The 24,227-nt window shown below is 47.8% G+C and overlaps 1 protein-coding gene across 8 annotated transcripts in view; it reads left to right on the top strand.

Annotated features, from left to right (window-relative positions):
- axo (axotactin) overlaps window positions 1–24,227 on the top strand; it is a 224,121-nt gene that overhangs the window by 93,595 nt on the left and 106,299 nt on the right. The window contains exon 1 of one of the 8 annotated variants that reach the window (XM_070540820.1): window positions 15,541–15,797. The exons of the other annotated variants lie outside the window; for them this stretch is intronic. The gene's annotated coding sequence lies outside the window, so the exon portion shown is untranslated. Of the gene's footprint in view, window positions 1–15,540; window positions 15,798–24,227 lie in introns of those variants that run through there. 8 annotated transcript variants of the gene reach the window in all.

Here is a 24,227-nt window from a genome sequence, read left to right as displayed (position 1 = left end):
TCGAAGTATAGCTGGCAAAAAACAAAAACAAAAAAAGAAAGAGCGCAGTGCCTTGCTCAACAAATGGAAGAAGCCGCCGCCGAAGGTGCATTAACAAGGAGAGCTTGTTCAGTCAAATAACGCCGGATGAAAACGCTCTGTTTTACTCTGCCTCTGTGAAGAGCATCGTGCTATGTACGCAAGTGCCATAATGGGTGCGCGTCACGGACAGCGGGCGTTTGTGCCCTTTGCCCGACGTTTCTTTCTGATTACGAAGTGCTATTCTGATTCCATAACCTGACGGCGGGCGCCTGCGATTGCTTCGATTCGCGCAAAAATAGTTAAAATTATGGGGTTTAACCTGCCAAAACCCCTTTCTGATTATGAGGCACGCCGTAGTGAAGGACTCCGGAAATTTCGACCACCTGGGGTTCTTTAACGTGCACCTAAATCTAAGTACACGGGTGTTTTCGCATTTCGCCCCCATCGAAATGCGGCCGCCGTGGCCGGGATTCGATCCCGCGAACTCGTGCTCAGCAGCCTAACACCATAGCCACTGAGCAACCGCGGCGGGTTCGCGCAAAAACAGTAAAAGTGCCAAAAAGGATAATTAACCGCAGGATACGCGCCTGTATTTCAGACCGAGTTGCACTGTTTTTGTCACGATGTGCGTCTAGTGGCATACGTCAGCGATATTTTGCCCGTTTCCCTCGGCATACGTTTGGGCCTATTTTTCACTAATGCACGATTGCTTCTGCATACAGCTGGCGCGCCCTGCTTTTTTATTGTTTTATTTCTTTTTTTCTCGCGTGGCAGCTGTTTTGTGAAAAAATGAAAAGAAAGAAAACAACACGGCGAGGAGTCCCGTGCTACATTGTGGCCAGCAAGTCCCGTGCCTCGTCGTTCGTATGAACACACGCCTGTTTTTTTTTTTGTTGTTGTTTCCCAGAAAAGCGGAAATTCGCGCACCCCTCACGGGTGTTCGCGGATTGGTGGCTCATGGTACGTGGATGGAACCGCGTATATGCGGCTTGAATTGCACGCCTTATTTGTTTTCATGCATCCGTAATGTGAACCCATCGGAGAGTTTTGGTTTTTTTCGCATTATACGTATACAACACGTGGGTACAGTTGGCATTGCAGCTGGTGGCTGAAAACGGTACGAGAAATCAGGAGCGTCATACCAGGAGAAAGTAACCAGGAGTGAAAAACACACGCGCCAAATCGGGAATCGTCTTGCATGTGTGTGTGTGTCTCATGTCCTTGTTCCTCACGCTGTTTCCTATACTGCAGCGTACGCACTACCATTCGCGGAATAATTTATAGTTTTGCTTTTGTTGCTATAACAAAACAATTACTTTTTTTCTTTTCTTTTTTTTCGTGTATGCCGTGTACAGAAAGGAGGTCCCGATTCAGTCTCCGAGTCTGGAACCTCCTCCTGTATACCGCATTTTTTTTTGTAATTGTCATATACACGGTAAAAAAATACTGGCTGTGGCTTAGCTAAGGTTAAGCCCAGGATGCGAAGCATACTAGCCTTTATTTTAACGCGACAGCACTTAAGGAGCTCGTGTCGCAGAAAAGCCGGTGTCGTCGGCGTCGGCTCAGGCGTGCGGCGCTTGCTCAGGCGCACATTTCGTTGTCGCGCCGAACGCTGCGTTGCTCGACGCTCACCGCGTCCGATGCGGGGCGCGTAGTCGCTGCGCCGTAGCAAAGCCACCTAGAAACAGTCTCTGTAGCACGCCGCAGCCTTCGTTTCTCATTCCAACGAGCAGCTCTGTCTCCAGGAGGCATCTCACCTCGTGAGTGTCTAGCAGAGGCAAGCGCAGATATACCGCCGCGACGCCGCGAGCGACGGCGCGAGTTGGAGCCCCGTTTCTCCTCTGTCGTGACGTCACGGTGTCACGTGGTATTGAAGGCGACACCGCCGCGCCTGAGGAGCTGGGTTGAGCTCTAGTAATATGCTTCGCATAAGAAATTTCATTCCGATTCTTGGCCAGAAATGCAGGAACTTCGACGCGGGCAGTGGTTCCATAGCGCTAGTGGAGCCACCTTCGTGCGTATTGTCCATGCGGAGCTCCATAATACTATTATATATTTCGTTACTATAGAACTCCGCGCTACTCAGCTATACAGTGGCTCAAAGGGGACGGCGGGGCAGCATAATCGGTAATGTTACAACCGTTCTCTTTTCTTCTGCAACAACAGCGCGAAACGAAAAAGAGAAAAAAAAAGTGTCGGAGACTTCGTGCTTGAGAAAACCACCGCAAGTAGGCATTACGAGCGCGGCTGCTCACATTCGAGCCAGCAAATATCCCGCTGCCCCGTAAATTGTACCACGTATATGGACAGGCAAAACTACAACGTTATAGTACTGCAACGTGCCGCTGCGTCTACAGTAATCCAACGGTATACAGTAACAACCGCGGGGGCCTAATAAGGCTATGACTTTCTCGTGCCGAAATTAAGGTTGCGGATACGATTCCCGCCCGTGGCTGCCTTATATTCCGATGGGGATGAAATGCAAAAATAAAGAAAAGGGAAAAAAAAAAGAAAGAGCTCGTGTAACAGATTTATATGAACGTTCAAAGCGCAAGGGGGTCGAACTTTGTCTTTTTTTTTCGTTTCTTTTTTCGCCCAAATATACGCGAGCTGTAGTGTGCTCGCATTGGTCCCATTATTGGGATACAGCTGCTAGACGCGTGAATCGAACCCACAACCTCGCGCTGATGCACCGGAATGCCATAATGCCTCAGCCACCACGGGGGGTAAGGTATCTAAGAACGAACTACCGTATTTACTCGATTCTAAGCACCGCCTTTTTTTATGATCGCGATGCCCAAAGTGAGGGGCGGGTGGTGCTTAGATACGAAAAATCTAGAATGACCCCCCTCCCTCTTTTCGCTGCGCGACATCACGACGAGACGAGTACGAGAAATAACATTTTATTTTGCAAACATCCAAAAGAAAAATGGCTGTGGCTTAGCTAAGGTTAAGCCCAGGATGCGAAGCATACTAGCCTTTATTTTAGTTGTTGAACCACGGTTTAGCCTGGTGAACTGCTGTTGCTTGGCTACATTTGGTTCGGCTAGACGAAGAAACAACTCATGCAGGCGAGCGCACGAGCTGGGACCCGGCTATGTAGCTACGCGGCTGCAAGCGAGCGCACGAGTTGAGCCTCCGCTTTTGCAGCTGTTATGACGTCATATGGTAGCTACGCGGCCGCGCGCGGCGCAGCAAGGAAGAGCGTGGTTGTGCGGCTAGTATGCTTCGCATAAAATCGGTGCAGACAGTGAACCCACCGCTTCTGTCGGATGCTCAGTCACTATCACTGCCACTCACGAATCCGCGCGGCTCTGCAGTCCGGCTGCGTGGCAAGATCGCGCCGCGGACGCCGTTCCACCTCGGGACTCCGACGGCTCCGGCTCGATGACAGAGCGAGCAAGCGCGCTTGGCGGTCTTGGCTATGTGCTCTTCCTAACAAATAGGGGGGTGCTTAGATTCGCATGCAAACTTTCTTGCCCAATTCTTTTGCAAAAATAGAGGGGGGTTGCTTAGAATCGCGATAATACGGCAGTTCGTTATCAATAATGAACGCAACTATAGTGCAGAAACAGATTAGCATGAACAGAGACTACTATATAACTAAGCGTTTCACACAGTTTAAAGGCACGAACATTTTAGCCGGACATCGCGATGATTGTACCAGATTAATTACAGAAGGAGCAGCCGTAGCCAGTGACGATGGGATGAGCAAATTCTCCGTTGCACTCTCCGTAAGGGAACTGTCAACCCGTTGTAGTGAGATGTGTAATTAAAACAAAAATGATGGGGTTTTACGTGCCAAATCCACGATGTGATTATGAGGTGCGCCGTAGTACGTGAGGGGCTCCGGAATAATTTCGACCACCCATGCTAAATCTAAGTACACGGCTGTTCTCGCATTTCGCCCCCATCGAAATGCGGCGGGCGTGGCCGTGATTCGATCCCGCGACCTCGTGCTTAACAGTTAAGCCCAACACCATAGCCACTAAGCAACCGCGGCGGGTAGGTGTGCAGTTTTCCGTTGTAGGTTGTTAGTTCGTTCTTCTTTCCTTTTGCATTTGTGAGGTTCTTGACATTTTATGCGAAGCATATTACGAGGGCTCAACCCAGCTCCTCAGGCGCGGCGGTGACCATGAAATCACGTGACACCGTGACGTCACGACAGAGGAGAAGTGGCTTTGGCTCAACTCTTGCAAGACGGGCTGGGTGGGAATCGAACCAGGGTCTCCGGAGTGTGGGACGGAGACGCTACCACTGAGCCACGAGTACAACGCTTCAAAGCGGTACAAAAGCGCCTCTAGTGAATGCGGTGTTGCCTTAGAAACGCGCTGTTTCTAAGGCGTGCGTCTCTTGCTCAGGCGCACATTTCGTTGCCGCGCCGAACGCTGCTTTGCTCGACGCTCACCGCGTCCAATGCGGGGCGCGTAGTCGCTGCCCTGTAGCCCATTGTCTTACACCCCTTGGCGGGTCGACGGGAACGCTGTCGCGTTCCACTCTTGAAGGCGAAGAAGTAATGCATGAGTTGTTTCTTCGTCTAGCCGAACCAAATATAGCCAAGCAACAGCAGTTCACCAGGCTAAACAGTGGTTCAACAACTAAAATAAAGGCTAGTATGCTTCGCATCCTGGGCTTAACCTTACCTAAGCCACAGCCATTTTTTTCCTTTGCCTCTGCGTGTCTTGCCGTTGGCGGTCATGTGTTCAGGAATTTATGTGTGTGTATCCGTGAAACTGAAAAGAAACCTTTAGGTGGAAATCAGGCGCTTAGCGTTTGCCCTTGTTATGCGGCCTTTATCAGTTTCTGAGCTGTAATCGCTTTCATTTAAGTATGCGGGTTATTTCGGCACCTCAATTTTTTTTAATGAAAACCACGCGATATCGTTTTTAATCTCATTCTGGAGTCCTAGGGGCCAAAACTACGATTTCATTTCGAGGCACAGGCGTACTGTGGGCCTCCGCGTCAAATTTTACCATCTGGAGTGCTTGAACATGCACCTAAACCAATGTTCACGAGCGTTTATTCGTTTATTCTTTTTTTCTTTTCGCCGCCATCGAAATGCGGACGTCGCTGCAGCGGAATCGCACCCTCGACCTTAGCAGGGCGACACCACATATCCACTAAGCCGCCGCCGCGGGCAATGTTGTTTTTCCGTATACGCAAATGTCGGGAGCCCTCTCTCATGAAACGTATAGGCCTCCTACCTTTGCGCGAGATACGTGTTTGAGTAATTTTCCAGGATGGCACAACTACTTCGCATAGACTCGCGCGCGTGTTAGTGACGCGTCGCGATAAAACGAACACGTGCCACGGCTTGCGTCGGTAACAAAATGCAAGGTGCTCACTATAGGGCGCGCGGAATGCCGCAGGGGTTTCCGGAACACAACTCGCGTGTAGCACGCCTTCGATCGAGAGACGAAAGCTGTACGTATATACGCATGATCGGCTACTTTGCGTGACGAGATATTCATCGAGCGTTGAATTGGACTCGGCAGTCGTTGCTTCACGGACTGTCCACGCGCCAATGGACGACCTCTGAAGCGCTATCGGCTTCCGTTGCGCGCTCTAATTGACGAGAGAGGGGAAAATTGGGGGAGGGTGCGTCGGGAGGGGAGCCCGCGTCTCGATCTGTCCAGTGTAATGGTTTCGCACGAGCTGGAGAGAAGAGGCGATATATGTCGCGAATGCCAAACGCCGACCTTGGGCGAGTCGCGCAATACGCGGTCTCTGTCTCGGTGGTTATACTTTGAATTTGAAGCCAGGAAATTGTGAATGCGGGATTTGGCACTTATCGCTTTCTTCCTATAATGGAAGTATACGCGCACTCGGGATTTGTGCGTTTTACGCGAGAGCGAGGTTATCGCGGATTGTCCGTGGCTTTTCTACTCCTCCAAGAGTCCTCGCTTTTTTGTTCGGGGGCCATTTGCATAACGCTCTCTTTCTATTTATTATTTTCGGTGTGCCTTAGCCTTCTGCGTAGGCAACATGTTCGTTAATGCTTTTTCCTTTCCTGCTGTTCACTATAGCCTCTACCGTTCGCCATTAACCCGTGTCTATTGCCTGCCCTAACGCACTTCATTATCATATGGCAGCCTCAGGTGCGAGGCGTAGCTGAAGGCTTCACGAAAGGCGCGATTGGCAACCTTTGTGTTCGTGCGACCAGCCTTGCCGCAGCTGCTGCTGCCACAGCCGTCTACATTACCGTTGGATTTGACTACGTTATCGGAGCTGCCGCGCAGTTTCTGTGTGGTGTTTTGCTGCCCAGCATGTGGTAGTGGTTTCGATACTCGACCGCCGCGACCAGACTTTTTATTTATTTCAGTACTGCCGGTCTAGGTTCAGACCTTAGGCAGGAGTGGGTTACACTTGTTTTCACACATACAACGGATGTACAGTAAACGCATATGAAGAGATGCAGCAATAAACGTTAAGAATTGGAAGGTTGCATCAAAAAGCTTAGTTAGTGAGAACACTGTACGGTAAAGTTACAAAAAGAAGAAAAAAATATACGGAGAGACGCAAGAAAAGCGACATCAAGGCTCATGTAGTACATCAGAGTTGTGTGTTATGGAATCGAAAGCATGTAAATAAGATGGTACTGTTGGGCATTCGACTACAGCTGCCGAAAGTTAATTCCAGTTGGTTATAGTTCTTAGGAAAGAGGAATATCGGAACTAGCTGGTGTTACGTGAAAGCTGTTACTTTTTTAGTGTGATAGGAGCGAGTGGACCGTTGGTTTACGCCGCTTAAATCTGTATCCTTCATGATACCTAAGTGTCCGTCGTAATTAGAAGATAAAAAAGAGTTTCATTCTCTCACGTTGTCGCCTAATTTCTAGTTTTTCAAGTTTAGCGTTTTATAAGAGAGTTTGCCAACTGTATTTGTTATAAACAAGTCTAGCCAATTTCCTCTGTATTTTTCCAGTATTTAAATATCTCTTTTTGTGTATGAATGCCATACTGCTGGGGAGTATCCTAGTAGTGTCCGAATAAAAATTTTTTTACGCAACAAGCTTAATTTCTTATGTTGATTAATCCAAACACACCCATAAGTACGGAGTTTATTTCATTTCTTTTGGATGTAGTCAATGTGGCTGTTCCATCAAAGATCGTTAGAAATGACGACTCCAAAATACTTACATTTGGTTACTACTGTTAAAGGTCGATTATCAAAGCTGCATGGAACATTTATGGGATACTTTTTACGAGTGATAGTCATTGCGACTGTTTTATTTTTTTGTTAATTGTCATCTGCCACACTGAACCCCATGTATGTATTCGATCCAGAGATGCGTTTAGTAAAACCTGGTCATTAGACGAAGTAATTTCCTGATATATATTCCAGTCATCGGCAAAGGACCGTATCTTGGCAGAAATGTTCTGAACAATGTCATTAATATGCACGAGGAAAAAGAGAGTACCAAGGAGGGATCCTTATCGAATGCCTGAAACTACTGAAATGGCACGCCAATTTGCGCCGTCAGTGGACACGACTTGACGTCTACGTGATATAGGTAGGATTTTATCCAACCTAGTAAGCTGGTGTCTTTTAGCGTTGGTTTGAGCTTCAATAATAGTTTTCGATGGGAAACACGGTCAAATGCCTTTTGAAAACGTAGAAATATAACGTCAATCTGGTCATGTCTGTCTAGCGCAGCTGCTATATCGTGGACAGTATCGATGAGCAGAGTTATTGTTGAATAACCGTGGCGAAAACCATGCAGGAAGGAACATGACAGGCTTTCATTTTCAAGAAAAGTAGATATACGTTGAAAAACTATATGTGCTCTAAGAGCTTTGCACATGTGCATAATAAGGAAATCGATCTATATGATGACGCATCAAAAGGCGCGCTGGATTTAGGAAATGGGGTGATTTTCGCGTATTTCCAGTCGCTCGGAAGCTCCGCTTTAAACAGTGGTTTCGTAAACAATAAATATAAATATTTTCAGCACCATTCCGCGTATAGCGTGCTAGAAATGTATTAGGCATACCATCTATACCTGCTGATGACCTCTAATTTTAACAGCGAAAGTATCCCTCCTTCTAGGATACACAAATCAGTTATAGCTTCCACGTAATCAAACTTCCGAAATTATGGTGTGTGGCCACCATCGACAGAAAATACAGAACCAAAATAAGTATTTTGGTAATTACTGCGTCATCTGTCACTGGGATAACATCGACAGAAAAAGTAGGGGCGGATTTCTTTGGCGAAGTGTGTCGCCAAAACTTATCTGGTGACGGCATAAGAATTTTTTTTTAGGGCGAATGCTTTCGTAAGAGCCTTTGGCCCTTTTAATGCTATCCCGAACCACCAGAACACGGATGTAATCTGAGCTGTGTCCTTACTCTGTTTAGTTTGAGCCGCTGGCATGCTATCTCCTTGGTCATCCATGGATTATGTGCACGCTGTAATTTACGTTTGTCTGGAACAAAGGTTTTTTCCACAGGTTAAAACAATATTCTCAAGAAACACCATGTATATTCAACAGAATATGCATCCAATTATCCAATCCATACATTGAGGTAAAGAAAGAAAATGAATTGTCTAAAGCATCGAATATATCGACGTCACTTAGCCCGCGAGAACACGGGAACAATACATTCCTTTTTTGTCAACCTCGATCGGAATTTTACTTCTAGATTCAAGCACAGCAGCTCATGATCCGAGATCCCTTTGAATGTATCAACGTTCGGGTCGCGGTCAAGTACACTGTCGCTTTCAAGAAAATGATCCAGAATTGATTAGCTGTCACTTTGTATTCGTGTAGGTGCTTTTACTACCTGTGTTAAGCCACGTAACAAACAAAACAATGTCTATGAGCGGCTCAGCGCAACTAGAAAGTGCTTGAGGTAAATCACCATCCCAGTTTACTGAGGAAACGTCAAAGTCACCAGTAAGAACAAGATTAGAAGTGTGGTTCTTGCACAAGAATCCGTTGAGCCCTTCGAAAAAAGAAATGTCCTGTCACTGTTAGGGGGAGGTGGTAGAACCCGGCAGTTACGAAATGGAATTCATCAAAGTGAATTTTCACCAAAACGCATTCCACGTCGGTTGTCCGGTATATCTGGTAGTCTGGTAGTCCGGTAGTCCGGTAGTCTTGTAGCGCACAAGGACTCCAAGTACAGGAAAGCGATGCCGCCACCGTGAGAGTCTCTGTCCTTGGGGTAAATACGATAGCCATGCGTTACGACTTCCGGGTCGTTTATGTCGCCTTGCATCCAGGTTTCTGTAATAGCTATGACCTGGGGTTTAGGGGCAGTAACTATACTTTTCAAATCAGCTGTTTTCTTTACCATACTTCGGGCGTTTAGATTAAGAAACCGGAAAATGTTTTTGCTGCCTTTGATTCATCAGAGCATTAAAAGACAGAATGCGACGTCTCTCACGTAATAGAACAAAGCACAAATGTGACGTCGGTACGCCAGCTGGATTAGGCATCGGTCGCTAGATTTCATTGATGAGTACTTATTGCTCACCTGCGTAAAATGGAATAACGGATTTGACATCCTGTTCACCGGCGGCCAGCCGACGTGCTAACTGAAAGGATGCTCGGTTGATGAGCTTCTTATAGGCGCATCGTCCGAGGAAGACGAAGTAGGTGGCGCTCCAGTCCAGTTGGCGAAGCTTCTCGACAGCTCACGTGCGTAGTATTCAAACGCATCATCCGGTCCTTCTGCGCACTCCCTGCTCAAGGAAAACGCCGCTGAATCGAGCCACGTTGCTTCAGATGAGTCTGCCGAGCCTGTTGCCCCGAGTAGTAAAATCTGTGGGAAATAGAAGAATGGATATGTCATCCTGTTCGCTGGCGGCCAGCTGACGTGCCTACTGACGTACCCATTTCGCCGTCATCAATGTTTGATGAGGGCGGAGTGGAAAAGCCGCTCGTGTACGTAAACGTAAGTGCACGTTGTAAAGAACCCTAGGTGGTCATAATTGTTCTGGAATCTCCCACTGCGACGTCTTCTATTGCCCCGGTGTTCCTTAAGGACGTTAAAGTCAAGCAAACAATTAATTAACTAACTAACTAAATAATTAATAAATCTTGTTAATAATAAACATCCTACAGAGAAGGCATCCTTCGCCTAAGCCATGATATTAGCTTTCAAATGAGTTTCTTAACCTGCGGTCCTTAGAACGTCCTGAAATATTAAGAATAAATATCATTGGCGCTGAGAAATGTTCAATAAGTATGTGAATTTCTGTCCCCCAAATAATGAAGTCCTCCTCCTGAAGCGTACAGCGATCAGGAAAAGTACACAGATCACAGGCTCGCAAAAAAATATCAAGTGCTGTTAATTGACGCTTTACAAAGCTTTCATGCTTAACTTATATTACAGCTAGTGCGGGTCCTACTAACAATTCTTGCGGTCTCTCCCTATTCGCTCTGGGCCCGCTGTGGTCAAAGGTGATGGGCGCAAATTGACATTCCCTTTGTCTTTCTGCCCGAGTTTCACCACGCCATTTACGGCAAGTCGGTTCTGCGGAATTCTGCAAGGTGGAGGAAGTATCATGAAAAAAAAATTGTAATCCGCCATTTATGAATCCTACCTGTCGAACGCGGAGGCGCTATAGCCGAGCAACTTGTAATACTTCTACAACAACTTGCTCACTCGCACCCCTTCTAACTCCCGATGATCGCAGGTTTGATTTTATGGATTGCACCCACTATGGCTAAGTCAACGCTCTCAAACGCGACAACCTCAGCTCGGATCGACAAACGTACTGCCCGACCTACTATGCCTCTGCGAAGGCCGAGCGAGAGGCTAAATTTGGCTCCGGTTCCGCCGTGCGTAGCGCGACCACGGCGCCACCTGCGCACGAGTCTCGTGCATGATTGAGCGATGGCTTATTTCTACGAGACGTTCATTTCAGGGATCGCCAGCCGCTTGTGCTCAGGCACGAGTAAGAGCGCGCGCGAGATAGAAATCTGGGGGCTTTTGCTCCTTGAATGTATGACTCTACCTATAGGCACTACGGAGTTAGGTTTCATAGCGCGCGTTGTATTCGTTTTTCCCCAGACATGGCGGCATTACGGAGTGGGGTCGCGTTTGTTTACGCTCGGACGATGGCTGCCGGCGCGGTAAAATAGCTGAAGCAGCGTGCACTGATGCCCGATATGGCGAACGCTGTGTCGGACTATGGTGTTCTAGAAGTTCACGTTCATAGTCGGACGGAGTGCCTCGCACCTGCGGCGCTTGTGCTAAGTCAGTCGTGGCGGATCATAGCTTTCTCGCGCCTTACGGCGATGTACCTTGTAACTAACGTCACAGATCTTTCTATGGGTGCAGAAGCGACCGTAGTAGAGCCCGGGCCACATATATTGAATATCTAGAAAACAGAGTACATTAGCAAACCGCGGTTGAACGCGAGCGGCTGGAAGGCCGTTGGTGACGATGAATTCGTTGGTGACGAGAAAGTCTGTCCGACGTACCTTCAGAGGCGAAGTTCTGAGTGGTATTGCACAAGTTGCGGGGCGCGGTAGTGCTGAACTTAGCGTCACAAGTTCGCGGCTGGACGTAATTATATTTATTCAATCGTGTTGTTTACTAATTGTAACAACGTGTCATCATTTCACATTATTGGCGGCGCCTCCACGATACCAAAGCTGCAACGGCGACACCAAAGCTAGAACCCGGACTGGTCCGTGGTGTTGGGACCGCGGAGGATGAAGCGTGCCAGGGGGTGTTCGCATAAAAAATTGGCTGTCCGCAATTTTTTTATGCGAACAGCCCTTGGCACGCTTCGGCCTCTGCGGCCCCAACCCACGGGCCGTCCTGCTTGCAGCTTTGATTCCCCTGCTACCCCTTGGGTACCCTGGAGATCCTGCGCCACCTGCTTTATTATAACCTCAGGGGATCGCCTGAGGCCTTCGTTTGCCGGTTACGTGTGTCCTCCTGGAGCAGTGCTTCTAAAAAATCGAATCTATCGTCGGGACCAAAAAAGCGACCCGCGACTTATACAACACCAGTCAGAACCTTGCCCCTTCAGACATAGGGATCACCAAAGGGGACGTCCGTGCCCACTGCCTCACCACGCGGGCAGCCAGCTGCGGAGCGTAAACAAACTCGACCGCACTCGGCAATGCCGCGTTGTCTAGGGGACAAACGCATACAACACGCGCTAAGAAACCTCCTCCGTAGTGCCTATGCAGAGTCATATATTCAAGGAGCAAAAGCCCTCAGATTTTCTTTCTTGCGCCCGCTCTTACTCGCACCTGCGCAGAAACGGTTGGCGATCCCTCAAATGAACGTCTCGTGCTTATTTCCTCTACGCGCTTACGATACCAAAGTAAGGCTCCGGCAGTGCGGTTGCATAGGTATAAGCGATAATAGTACGTTAATGAGTAAGGGAGCGGCAAATGGTGTGCTTTACTTAAAGGTACACTGAAGATGAACGCCTAATTAGGTTCGACTGATAAAGTTATCTTGCAAACGCTTATTTTTGCTAGTGTCGCGCTAACTAATTGATTATTGGAAGTGGAGAGAGCATCCTGTGCTCTGAAAATCTTCGTGGGCGAGTGTAAGGTTTGAGCCACATAATAGAGCTCTGTAAATTGAGATGAATGAAAGCAATTAACAAAGTATATAAAGCAAAGACTACTATACTATGTGCGGTTATACTTCCTTCTCACACCGCTCACTGCCAGTAGCCTGTAGAAGCAACACCGCATAGTAAAAACCGCTAGCATGACAGGTACTGGGGCTCATTTCAGACTATTCACGGTCCTGTGGGTTGTAGGAATCTTCAGACGCGTAAATGAGACAATCGCCGAGAAGCGCATCCCTACGATATTACGGTATGTCCTAACTGGCCGCGAACGCTTCAGTGCTGAAACATTCGCGACAGTTATTGTACATGGAGATACAAAATAAGAAAGGCTGGAATTTCATAAGCACGCGATGATCATAAAGTGCATGTAAAGTCACGTAGCTAAAGATCTCGCATCGCGAAAACTGAAAAAAAAAACCATGGTTTGAGGTAGCTGGTAATGATTTACGATTTAAGCAAACTTTTCGGCGCACACTATACTCATACTTGACAGACACTTCTGCGCGTGCGCGTCAATTCCAGAAGTTTTGCATTTGAGCGTGGCGCGTAACAGAAGGAGCGCTTCGCGATGTATGCAGCTATTTGTTGACTTCACGACCGGAAATACGTATAATGTGGTCGACAGAACAGACATTGAACTTACCGTCGATGTATATGTCGTCATAGGAAGCGAGAAAAAAAAAGCACATAAAAAATGGCGCTAAGTACGGAAGACGGAGTAAGCTGCTTTACGCCAACAACACATGCTTCTTTTTTGTCGAGGTGGACCTAAGGATTGCTCGCACAAACATTTCGTGTCGTAGTGGAATGCGAAGTCGTACCTGGCGGTGTCAAGTAGTTGCTTATATTCTTATAGGCGTTTGTAATTTTATTTTTGCGCTTTATTTTTTTGCTTTCGCGTTCTGTTTGCGAGCGTCACTGAGACGATGCTGCTTAATCGCACTTGTTTAGAATGGTCAAGTGGCCGGCTGCGCACTGTGCCAGCGTCCGCAGCTGCTGCTTCGCGGAAGCTGCTAGGTTCCACATGTGCTTCTCCCCTGTAGTCGATGGACCCAGCATGCGCCGTGATCATGTGTGCTTTCGTTGCGGTTTCGGCCTGTGCCCATGTTTTTGCGGAAGATGGCGGCCTAAGTCGGCCGATTAGCCACTCTAGTCGAGTGTGATACTGTCTGTCCATTGTTTTATTTCTTACAAGGAATGGTTTTTCTCCCAAGTTATTCACTGCGTTAAAATTATCGCTCGAGGCATGATGCGACTACTAATTCTAAATATCTTGTATGCTTTCGCCCTCTTTCACAGGTACAGAGTCATGTCTTATCAGATTGAGTGCACGAAGCGAACAATGTTGTAGCGCAATTATCGAATACACGTGGGCGCCAACGTGGTGATATCTGCATAAATAACCGACAAAAGTTGTTCCGCCAGTTGAAATTCCCCGACCGACAACTGTGATCGCCGTTGTCGTAGCGAATTGAATGTGGTTAATGCCTCTTGACGAAATCCGCCCAATAATGCTTTAAATTCTTAACTAGCATCGGTGGATTTATTCAATTTCGCAATCCTCAATACAACGTGACGATATCTAGACAGGTACACGCGAAACTCTACAGAAGCAGTTTAATTACGTTCCTGCCGCCAGCTTAAAAGAAATTTGACGCGTAATTTCATCTATTCCGCTATGTTGTCACGGACGTCGAAATGCACCAGCATATACTGCGTTTCAAGTACTCGTGATGACATGAAGGTCGAGCAGGTGGAATCAACATGCTCTTTAACCACACGATGTGAGTTGTTCCCCTCTGTGTTTAGACCAAAAAGGTTTAAAATAAATTAGACCTCTCTGGCCTAGACAAAGAAAAGCTGCTCTTACCGTAACAAATGTGAGGAGACTTTCGCTTTGCCCACGTACATGAAAACGCTGCTTTCAGTGTCTAGTCATGGTACTTAAAACGACACTACATTAAAAAACGAAAGGAAGAAGAAGAAGAAGGAGGAGGAGTAGGAAATAGTGATTCGAGCTTTGTTAGGTACTATCCTTTCTTTTCACAGCACCAGCTCGGGCCTAGCTGATTTTGTATCGGTAAAGCTAGGCGTGCTACATTGCATCATACATGAACCAGAAACTGAAATTAAACGTTACAATACTTTTACGGAGACGCAACGATCTAAATAGGAAAAATACTTTGTATTACGTTACGTGACACTCACGAACACCCGCTGTGGAATCGGATCCCCCCCCCCCCCCCCCAAAGAAAAGAAAGAAACAAAAACAAAGGACCTTAGTTCTTAATTTTTACTTTAATAATCAACACTTAATTGCCAAATGATGAAAATGGAGTTGTGGAGTAATACCTTGTCAGTTTAAATTGATCTGTTGTTTCTCGTTAGAGCACCTTTAAACAAAAACAAACAAAAACAGGATTTTTTTTTGCATACGAAAAAAACACGCCGGTAGGCAGTAAGAACCGGCGTGAAAGGTTGTTATATCTCTGAGTTGTCTTTCAGTTTCAGGGCAATAGATTCGAAGCTCGACGTTTGCGCATCCTGCCGTTCAAGCAGCGGAACTGCGTGAGACCATTTGGCATTACGCTGGAGATACAGATTTGTTTACTTCGCCGAGCAGGATATTGGAAATCGAGGGCGATCGTATGCGGCGTGGACACCTTTCTTTTCTTTCCTCGTCTCTCCGCGAGCACTAAATACACACACACGCACACCCCGTGAGTGGTTATTTTTATTGGCGAGATGGCTCGCAGCTCGTCTGGGGAGACGAGACCCTTAAGAGAGAAAAAGCGGAGCGAACGGGCGGCGAATGCAGCGATAACGGGGGGGGGGGGGGGGGGGGGCGAGGCGAGCAGAAGTACTCGAGAGCAGACGCCCGGGGTAGAGCAGAAGGCACCTGTGCGTGTGTTGCTTGTGTTGCTCGGGCGAACTCTCGCCCGGAGATAACGCTGGGAGGACTGATAAGGGACGGTTACTACTATCCCAGCCGCCGGAAAGAGCACTCAATGGCACGAGATTAAGACGTTCGCTCGGCTAGGCGGTGGGGGCTTGCTCGGCTACTTGCGGAGCACACTGGTTTCGTTTAGTCCTTCCTCGTACGTTGACTGCGGTAATGAGAGGGACGCCGGAAATCTTGTAGAATTTGTTAATTGCCTTCTCAATTTTGGCGAACACCAGAGAGATCGTCGGCAGCCTTCGGCGACAGCTTCGCAAGAGAGGTGAGCGGTTGCACAACGTTGCTTTGCCTGAGGTGCTCGACGGTAGTACGCCGACGGGCGCAGAGTCGGTTGTCGTTACCGGCGGGACAAAGGTTAAGTTGAACGTGAGACTGAGGCTTGGACATATGCGGCCATTGTTAATCATTCGGTGTTTTTTTTTGTTTGTTTCACGATCGATTCAACCCCGTCTGAGTGAACGGTGGCAGCGGATGTCCAACCCATCGTAAAAGGAAGGCGCTCTGTCGCAAGGTTTGACCTGTTGTAAAGAAACTCATAAATCCTTGTAGTCATTGGTGCACTACGGAGTTAACGTGCATTCGTTCGGGTGACTTGGTGAGCCTTTGCAATGCTACACAAGTCGAAAAAAAAAAGACAGTGCTGAGGTCGCTGCATTCACATCCCGTTTGGCAGGAGCTTAGGCCCACCGAAATTATGGATTATCATTGTCCGTTACTTTGGCTGTTCCCCCTAACGTCTAATGTACGTCGCATTGGTAAACATTTCCCCGATGCCTGTGTTTATAAGCCGAACGTCGCAACTTGATTCTCGTGTCACGTTCGAAGCGCTCTGGAATGGCACAATTACGTGTCACAGCAGCATCTTGCCGTTTTTCTTTCTTATCTTTTCCATTTCTTTTCCATTTGTTTTTTATAAGCTGTTCATGCCAATTTGCTTAAACTGACTTTCGATCCGCCCTCAAACGCCAACTATTCAGCTGGCTAAACAGCTCTTGCTGTCGGTTATTTATTCATCTGATAATAAATATTGGTATATCGACGTGCGGTGGACTTAACGTGTATATATGCACATCCAGGAGTGTACACAGGCAGTGTTTGGGCCGCACCACTGTGTTATATCATCTCACCTCTCACCAAAGCCTAGAGTAGCGCGCCGGGCCGTCACTCAATCCTAACATCTTCAACTTATCGCTAAGTTCAGCATCTCTATCTCTGATCAAGGGTCCGACAGCTAAAACTAACAGATATATAAAATAATATAGCAACAAAGAAAGTTTATAGCTATAGTGGAAGAAGAGGAGCGCTTCGAGAGCATGAGAAATCATGCTCTCGAAGCGCTCCATAGCTCTCAGCCGCCACATAGATATTAAGAATGAGAGGAACTGAGAACATGGGCCAGAACAAGGCTCGTATTAAAAAGAAAAACGTTCCTAAGTGAGAAATGTTCTTAAGAGTAGATGCCAGCTAGACGTGACGTTCGACCTAAATATTAACCAATCGCAGACAGCTCTGACGAACGGAAAGCTTTGCTTATTCGATCCCGGACGTGTAAAAGCGAAAACACAGTTTAACAGCATTAGTGGTTCGAGCAAATCCGTTGCTTCACGCTTCAGGCCTTCTTTGCCTAATTCAACCGACAAAAGCGTGCAGTTGACTTTGTCCTTTTCCTTCTTTTTATTTTCTCTCTTTGTCTTCCTCGCATTAACCGAGCTGACTACATGGCGTGTCGTCGACGTTGCACCTTTTTTCTTGCTGCAACCGGAACGGGGCCGCATCATCCCAGGGATTCATCAAACACCACGGCCTTGGCTCAGAATCAGCGGCGTGACGCGCTAACCGACGTCGCTTTTACACGCGGCGGAGGTGGCCGACTGACGGCTTCCCTGCGCGCTTGAGTTGCCGTGCGCCGCCGTCGATTCGATTTAGTTGCGTGCACTGCACGCCCCATCCGAGTTAGAGCGGAGGTTCTTAAATCAGCGGCGCGTGGTAGATTAGGTCGCTGCGCCCGCGTACATCTGTAGGAATAACTTCTCTTGCGTCACCATTCGTCAGCAGCCATCGCGAGAGGTGCGAGGAATAACTATCGGCTGATTTCATCACCTTATCGTTCTTCTTGACTGGTGTTTTTCCGCTACTTCGAAAGGAAGCGAACGTCTGTGGGATCCCTGCAGACATCTTCTATTATATCCCCGCCTATCTTCTATGCGTCTGCGACAGTCGATTCCTCCAGGACTACTCGTGCATAGGGAGCCGATTCAATAATATGGTTAGGTAAAAAATATAATACTAATCACGCTAAGCGTCCGCTGGAATCCCAGCTCAGAAGAATTAGCTGTGGCGATTCGTCGTAATGTTGTGAGTGAACGATCGCAGGCTTTGTAGGATATCTATAATAAGAGGTGCTGAGCCATGTTTCTTATATTTATGTGAATCTCGAAGTGTATGTTTCGAAGCGCTTTTCGCGTCTGGGAATAAATTATGTTTTGTCATCGTTATCGTCACCGCAGTCAGCCAACAACAGACAGGCAACGAATCACAACGGATAAATGGTGTTTTCCCCACTCGTTGGTAAGAGAACGGGGGTTGTAGAATTCCTACAGATCTTTTTTAGTATTGTAGAGTGAGGGGTACAAAAAAGGGAGGGAAAGACGTAGAGGCTAGCCAGTGTAAGTGCTGGCTGGTTACCCTGTGGTGGGGAAAAGGGTAAACGAAATAAAGGGTGATAGAAGGAGTCAGAGAGAGAAACAAGGAAACGAGCCTAGCAAGATAGAAGTCCGATTAGCTACCGTGCACGGGGGAGATGGAGATGGGATGATGGGCTAAAATAAGGAAGAAGAAAGCGAAGACAGATAAGTCTCACCGTAGTAGGCGCAGGGTGGCTACAATATACTTTTCAACTCCGTTGATTTAAAAAAGAAAGGAAAAAAGGAAGTGATGATAGCACGCATAGCTTTCTGGGTTGATGATGGACGATACCAAGCACCCAAAATCTATTGTCTCTGCAAAGGGTCGAACGTCAGATTGACTGAGTGCTCTCTGAAGATGCTGACGGTGTGCGTCAAGGTGGGCGCAGTGTGGCAGAGGAGGTGCCCGATGGTCTAGCTCCTCACTGTTACATTGGTCGCAATGAATTACCGATTTTCCTAAATATATATTGGGAGTAATCTCTCGTACGCCTTTGTTATGCAATGCCTGCGCGTCTCTTGCTATCTCCTACAAGTCTGACTTTGTTGCTTTCATAATCTAGAAATCTACTATGCAGGTAGATTAAGTTCTACAGATATCTCGTTAAGGGATTACCGAAGTGAATAAGACCTATGGTGAAACGTCCTCTCCGAAATATTGCTCCCTAGGTTGACTGCAACTTTCGTGTAAGGGATGAAACCTTTCTTTCGCGAAGAATGTAAATATTCATTTTATCCACAATGGGTGATAAGATTGTGCAGCAGGCTCTGCGATGTATACAAATAAGAAGCGGTATTGTTTAACAACGGCTCTTGCAATACAGCGAGTGCATATGGTATAGTGACCACGTGCCGCTTTCTCTAACAGAGAGGTACAGGTTCAACAACAAACTTGTCGGTCTTTGATAATATTGTGGTTTCTCGAGGGCGAAATTTCGCGTTTCATTTTATCGCCAGTGTGCAACGTGAGTAAAAAAAAACAATGTAAAAGAACAATAGGATGGCGCAAAAAAGAAATCCGGCATATCCCGCTCCTTATGGGAATCGATGTTATGCGAAGCAGAGTGCGGGGAGCCTACCAAGTTAACGAAACGACCATGAAAGCTCCGAGATGTGGGCGGCTGTTTCATGACCTACGTCACACCCATGTCATAATATTCATGTCGTGACGGATAATTTGTGTTCGTAATACTCGCTTGTCATAATGTGCCAATTGTGGTGCATACCAACTTAACGTAACCACCACGAAAGCACCAAGGCGTAGGCGGTTAGATACATAAACACTGTCGAAGTGGCAAATGTTCGCCATGAAATGCATCGCGTTTAAAAGGTTTTTCATTTCATTTTATTACCTTAAAGGCTCCAATAAATGGAGCGTTACAAAAGGGGTGGCAAGAATAAAAATACATAGTCACAGTAACAGGAAGTTTTTTACATTTTCGATGAACTTGGATGGGCACATAATGACAGCAACGTCATTTGTGTGACATTCATTTATTTATTTCGTTATTTCAGAAGTACTGCAAGCCCCGAACCGGCCATAAGCAGGAGTGGGCAATTGAGTGAACAAAAAACACAAAAATCGTGACAAGATTCTTTAGATACACGCGGCAACTGCCTCGAATAACGGACCCGGCATGCAGATGAACGTGCGGAAGGACTCGGATGTACAAAAACCAGCAGCGCGTGCTATCGCAGACGTATAAATCATTGCTGAGCACGAATTGCCGTACAAGCACTGAATGCCGCAGCTTTTGCGTGCACACATACCCACAGTACGACATCTCTTTCTATATGTGAGCTCTTTCAGTTTTTCCGCTGCTATACGCAAAGTTTACGAGGTTGTCATTCTGTCCCGTGCCCGTAGCCCGGAACGTGTCGGTTTATTTATGCGGGAGTATACAAACTTAAGTAGAATACACAACCGATTAAGCAGTATTGTCTTGTGCATGTTAAGCTATTTTGGAAGCTGAGAAGCGCACGATTCTCTAGAAGGTACAAGCTCGGTGCAGAGCCTAAAGCATCGCCGGTTTAACGTTTTAGTCTCCTCTATCGCCTACTGGGAATGCCAGAAAGGCCGTCTCTAATAACAGACCGCACTTTTGAACTACTTGCCGTGCTCGTGACATTTCATTGAGAAGCATGTTGTGACAAGCGGTACAACTGAGTGTCGGTACATGTGTGACGACCCAGCGCTTCTGCTCAGACGGCGCATAAGTGAAGGTATTGACAGGTTCTATTGTTAATTAATCGTCCTCGTCATGATTCTTAGCATTGTCCGTGTCTGAAATTTGTTCTTACAAACAATTCAAGCGTACGATTTTTTTCGTGAATACGGACCCAGAACTGCTTGTGGTGTCCCGTATCCTTGCTATCTCTTGCATTTTGGGCTGTTTTAATTCTCTCGGTTACGCTTCGCCAAATGATTCTAATATCGTTATCATAGCAATAAACATAATCGTGAATGGTTTGGTTTACTGTACTACAAAAACAACACTTCGGCCGGAGTTCCTGAATCGCTTAGATAATCTGATTACACCGATTGATACCGTGGAGCGTCCAACCGCGTCTGCATGCATTCCTTCAGCAGCCATGGCATATAAACCAGCAGTTATCTCTCGGACGGATTGCGTCTTTTTTCGGAGCCATATTTTACTCTGGCTGTTTTTGGTGGTCCCTGGTTATGCCTTGCGAGAAATGGTATCGAATCTTTACCGAAATTCAGTGACGTCTTCTGGTGTATTTACTGAAAATTGACTCACGTCTGGCACGCTTTCCTTGTTGACTACTTCAGCCATGCTGAACTGGTATGCTCAAGTGTGTTAATATCGATTATCGATGGAAATGTTCTTGTGGAGAAACTATCTTTATCAAAGTGGTTGTCGCCGTACCTCGGCAGACTGCGTTTCACTTTATCAGCGGAGTCCGTATAAATCACTATTCTCCAAGAACTTGGCTTAAAACACCCAAATCCCCTGAGAAATAGGGGAGAAGATCGTGGTCGCCCCTTTGCCGCGCAACGTTCATCCCGTTCACAACGCAGGTCGTCGCAAGGCAAGAGCATTGAATATACTGAAGCAAATAAGCAAGGACACGATCGAAGCAAGCTTCGTGGACGCAGCTGCATACCGAGACGGCAAGGCTTTTGCGGTTTCCGTCGTTGACACGCTGGGCAAAGTTATCAACTGTGCTTCCATCCGGACGACGAACCCAGAGGTGGCCGAGCAAGTGGCCATTGCACTCGCCATGCAAGACGGTTGGAGAGAAAGGGTGTATAGCGATTCTAAAGTGGCCGTCAGTGCATTCCAGAAAGGACGGGTAGCTCGGCAGGCAATTCAAATTCTGAAAGGCGCCAAACACGGCAACACCTCCATACACTCGATCTTTTGTTTTGGTTCCCTGCACACGTCGGGGCGATGAGGGAGTTCCTCTGAACCGTTGCGCCGTAGCGCATTGTCTTACACCCTTTAGCGGGTCGACGGGAAAGCTCTCGCGTTCTACTCTTGAAGGCGAAGCGTAAGCGTACTCCAATTTTTTCCGATCGGGTGTACACTGTTACGAATGGCCAGCGGGGGTACAGTGACATTCTGGCCTCTCCTGCACCACTGCCACGAATCGCTTCGTGAAGCTAACAATTCGTCCCCCTCGGACAGATCTGCGGCGCCAGCAAGGCGAGACACGTTGGGCGGATCGAGTGCTGTTCGTCGGTTCACTGTCGCGGTCAAGGACGAATGGGATCAAGAAACTCCTCGAGAAGGGTGTTCTACGGCCTTTCCTCACTGACTTCGATAACCGCCATGGTTATCGAAGACGCTCCAGCTTGTGTCAAGCGTTGTATCCTGTCAAGTCAAGGCTTTTTTAATTCCCTGTCTACGAAGCTCCCCTGCTTTCTTTGCGTTCAGTGAAGAAATGTGTCGGAGTGATTGTGTGAACCTTCGCCCTCAGCGCGGCTCCTTCGACGACTTTGGACGCTCCGGTTGGACGAAGGTGGGACGGCAGAATTCCCTGGCCTAGGGATCTAGGGAGGACGCAGGGGGTTTAAGCGAACTTTCTCGCCTCCTCAGTGTGCTTCACTTCAGTCATGCTAGACAGATGAGGCGTAACGTTCTTCACTATCCGGGTGGATATTGTAAATAAACCCAGTACTCCTCGTTCTCGATGAGAACACGTTGCTCCCTTCGACAACGTCCTTAGCGTCGATGAGTCGGACGACGGCATGGGCCAGCTAGCCCTTTGTGACATGCCCGACGCCAACTCTTGCAGCACGGTATACTCGCACGGACTGCGCCAGGTACTGCTGGTACTGCATCCAACTAGCAGCGCCGACTGCGCGCACAGCGTGTCATCGCCGCTGCAGGCCGGCTGCTGCACACTGTGCGCCAGTGCCGGGAACGTCGTCGCGTATATCGCATGCACGGCCCTCGTCGCTGCCTGCCTGATCCGGTTTCACGCACGAGCGGACGCCGATGCGATCGAGCGCGCCCGTCATCCCGGGTAACCGTCGTCGCCCGCCGCAACAGGGGCGCATCTGTGCGGGAGACCATATATCTGGGCGCGTCTCGTACGTGTCACTGCGCTGCGGCCCACCGATTCGGCGAGCGATTACGAAGCTCTTGCACGAACGCGCGTAGACGTCAGCAGAAGCACACAGAAATCAGCGAAGGGGCACCACTTGTACAGACGCGCGTTGCCAAGATTTACCGGATGTCAATCAACTGCGTGGTTTCCGTTAATCACGAGGGTTACACCCGCCTCGATCGGTGGCTCTCGGTGGCTACGGCGTCGCGCTTCATACTGAGCTCGAGGGGGCGGGTTCGATGCCCGCCGGTCGCGGCCGAATTTGGAGGGGGGGGGGGCAAAATAGAAGAACGCTCGTGCACCTAAATTTAGGTGCACAGAGACAGAGAGAGAGAGATGAATTTAGCTGCATTTAGAGAACCCCCGGGTGGTTGAAATCAATGCGGAGCGCTCCGCTCAGGCTTTTCTCATAGCCCGAGCGTCGTTTTAATTGGCACGTTGAGCATCGGAACGAAATCGAATTTGTGGCGCCCTTACCGTCCTGAAACTGGCGCGCTGGTTTATGAGGGCCGTCCTCTATAGGGGGACTCTGCGAAGTGATTTTCACCAATTGGGAACCACCTAAAGCAAAGTGCACGAATGCTCATGCGTTCCGCCCCTGTCTGCTGGGAACCCAACCCACCACCTCGAGGTCAGCAACTCAACGCTACACGGCTGCTCAGTCACCCAAACTATCACCCTTTTAAGGTGTGGTAACCATGGCAACCAACGCCACCGCATCGACCTTTGTAATGGTGACCGCGGTTTCATATAACGCGGCTTTGTGAATCCTATAGGCGCTAATTTCGTACATGGATAGCGCTTTCACCGTGTGCTTGCAGGCAATGAAGGGGAGTGGTTTCTCTCAAGCACCTGTATTGTAAATTCAATGTCGATTTTAATGTATAATTAATTAAGTATTGAATTAGTGATTGTTCGTTAATTAGCGCTGTGTTACAATTAGCATATGTGCAACAATTTGTCGTGCTAGTAATGTCAACCTCTTCGATTTCTAAAAATTTCTCAAAAAACATAAATATGATCAGCCCGCGTATTGCTTGACTACCGGTACGACTTGCTGTAGAATCAATGTCTCGTAATTACTCGTATCTTCGTTAAACATCATAATTCCTGATTTCTCTGTGCTAGTTGCTGAAGGTCTAGATCCGTCGCTGCATTGTCACTTATATTCGCAAGTCTCTGTAAATCGCGTGCATTAGTTGTCCGCTAGTAGCATAATATGTCGTGCACATACATGATCCTGGGGCCTTTTGTTGCTCATTTAACGCATTACGGATGTAAGATAGATCACAACCACCCGCCGTGGTGGCGTAGTGGCTACGGCCTTGCGCGAATAAGCCAAAGGTCGCGGGCTCGAATCCCGGCCGCGGCGGCCGCGTTTCGACGGGGCTGAAAGGCAGGAACGCCCATGTGCAGTGCATTGGGTGCAT

This window comes from Dermacentor albipictus, chromosome 6 (genome assembly GCF_038994185.2).
Source record: "Dermacentor albipictus isolate Rhodes 1998 colony chromosome 6, USDA_Dalb.pri_finalv2, whole genome shotgun sequence".
Lineage (NCBI taxonomy): Eukaryota > Metazoa > Arthropoda > Arachnida > Ixodida > Ixodidae > Dermacentor > Dermacentor albipictus.
Note: the sequence above shows the minus strand (reverse complement) of the source record. Positions and strands in the feature narration are given on the sequence as shown.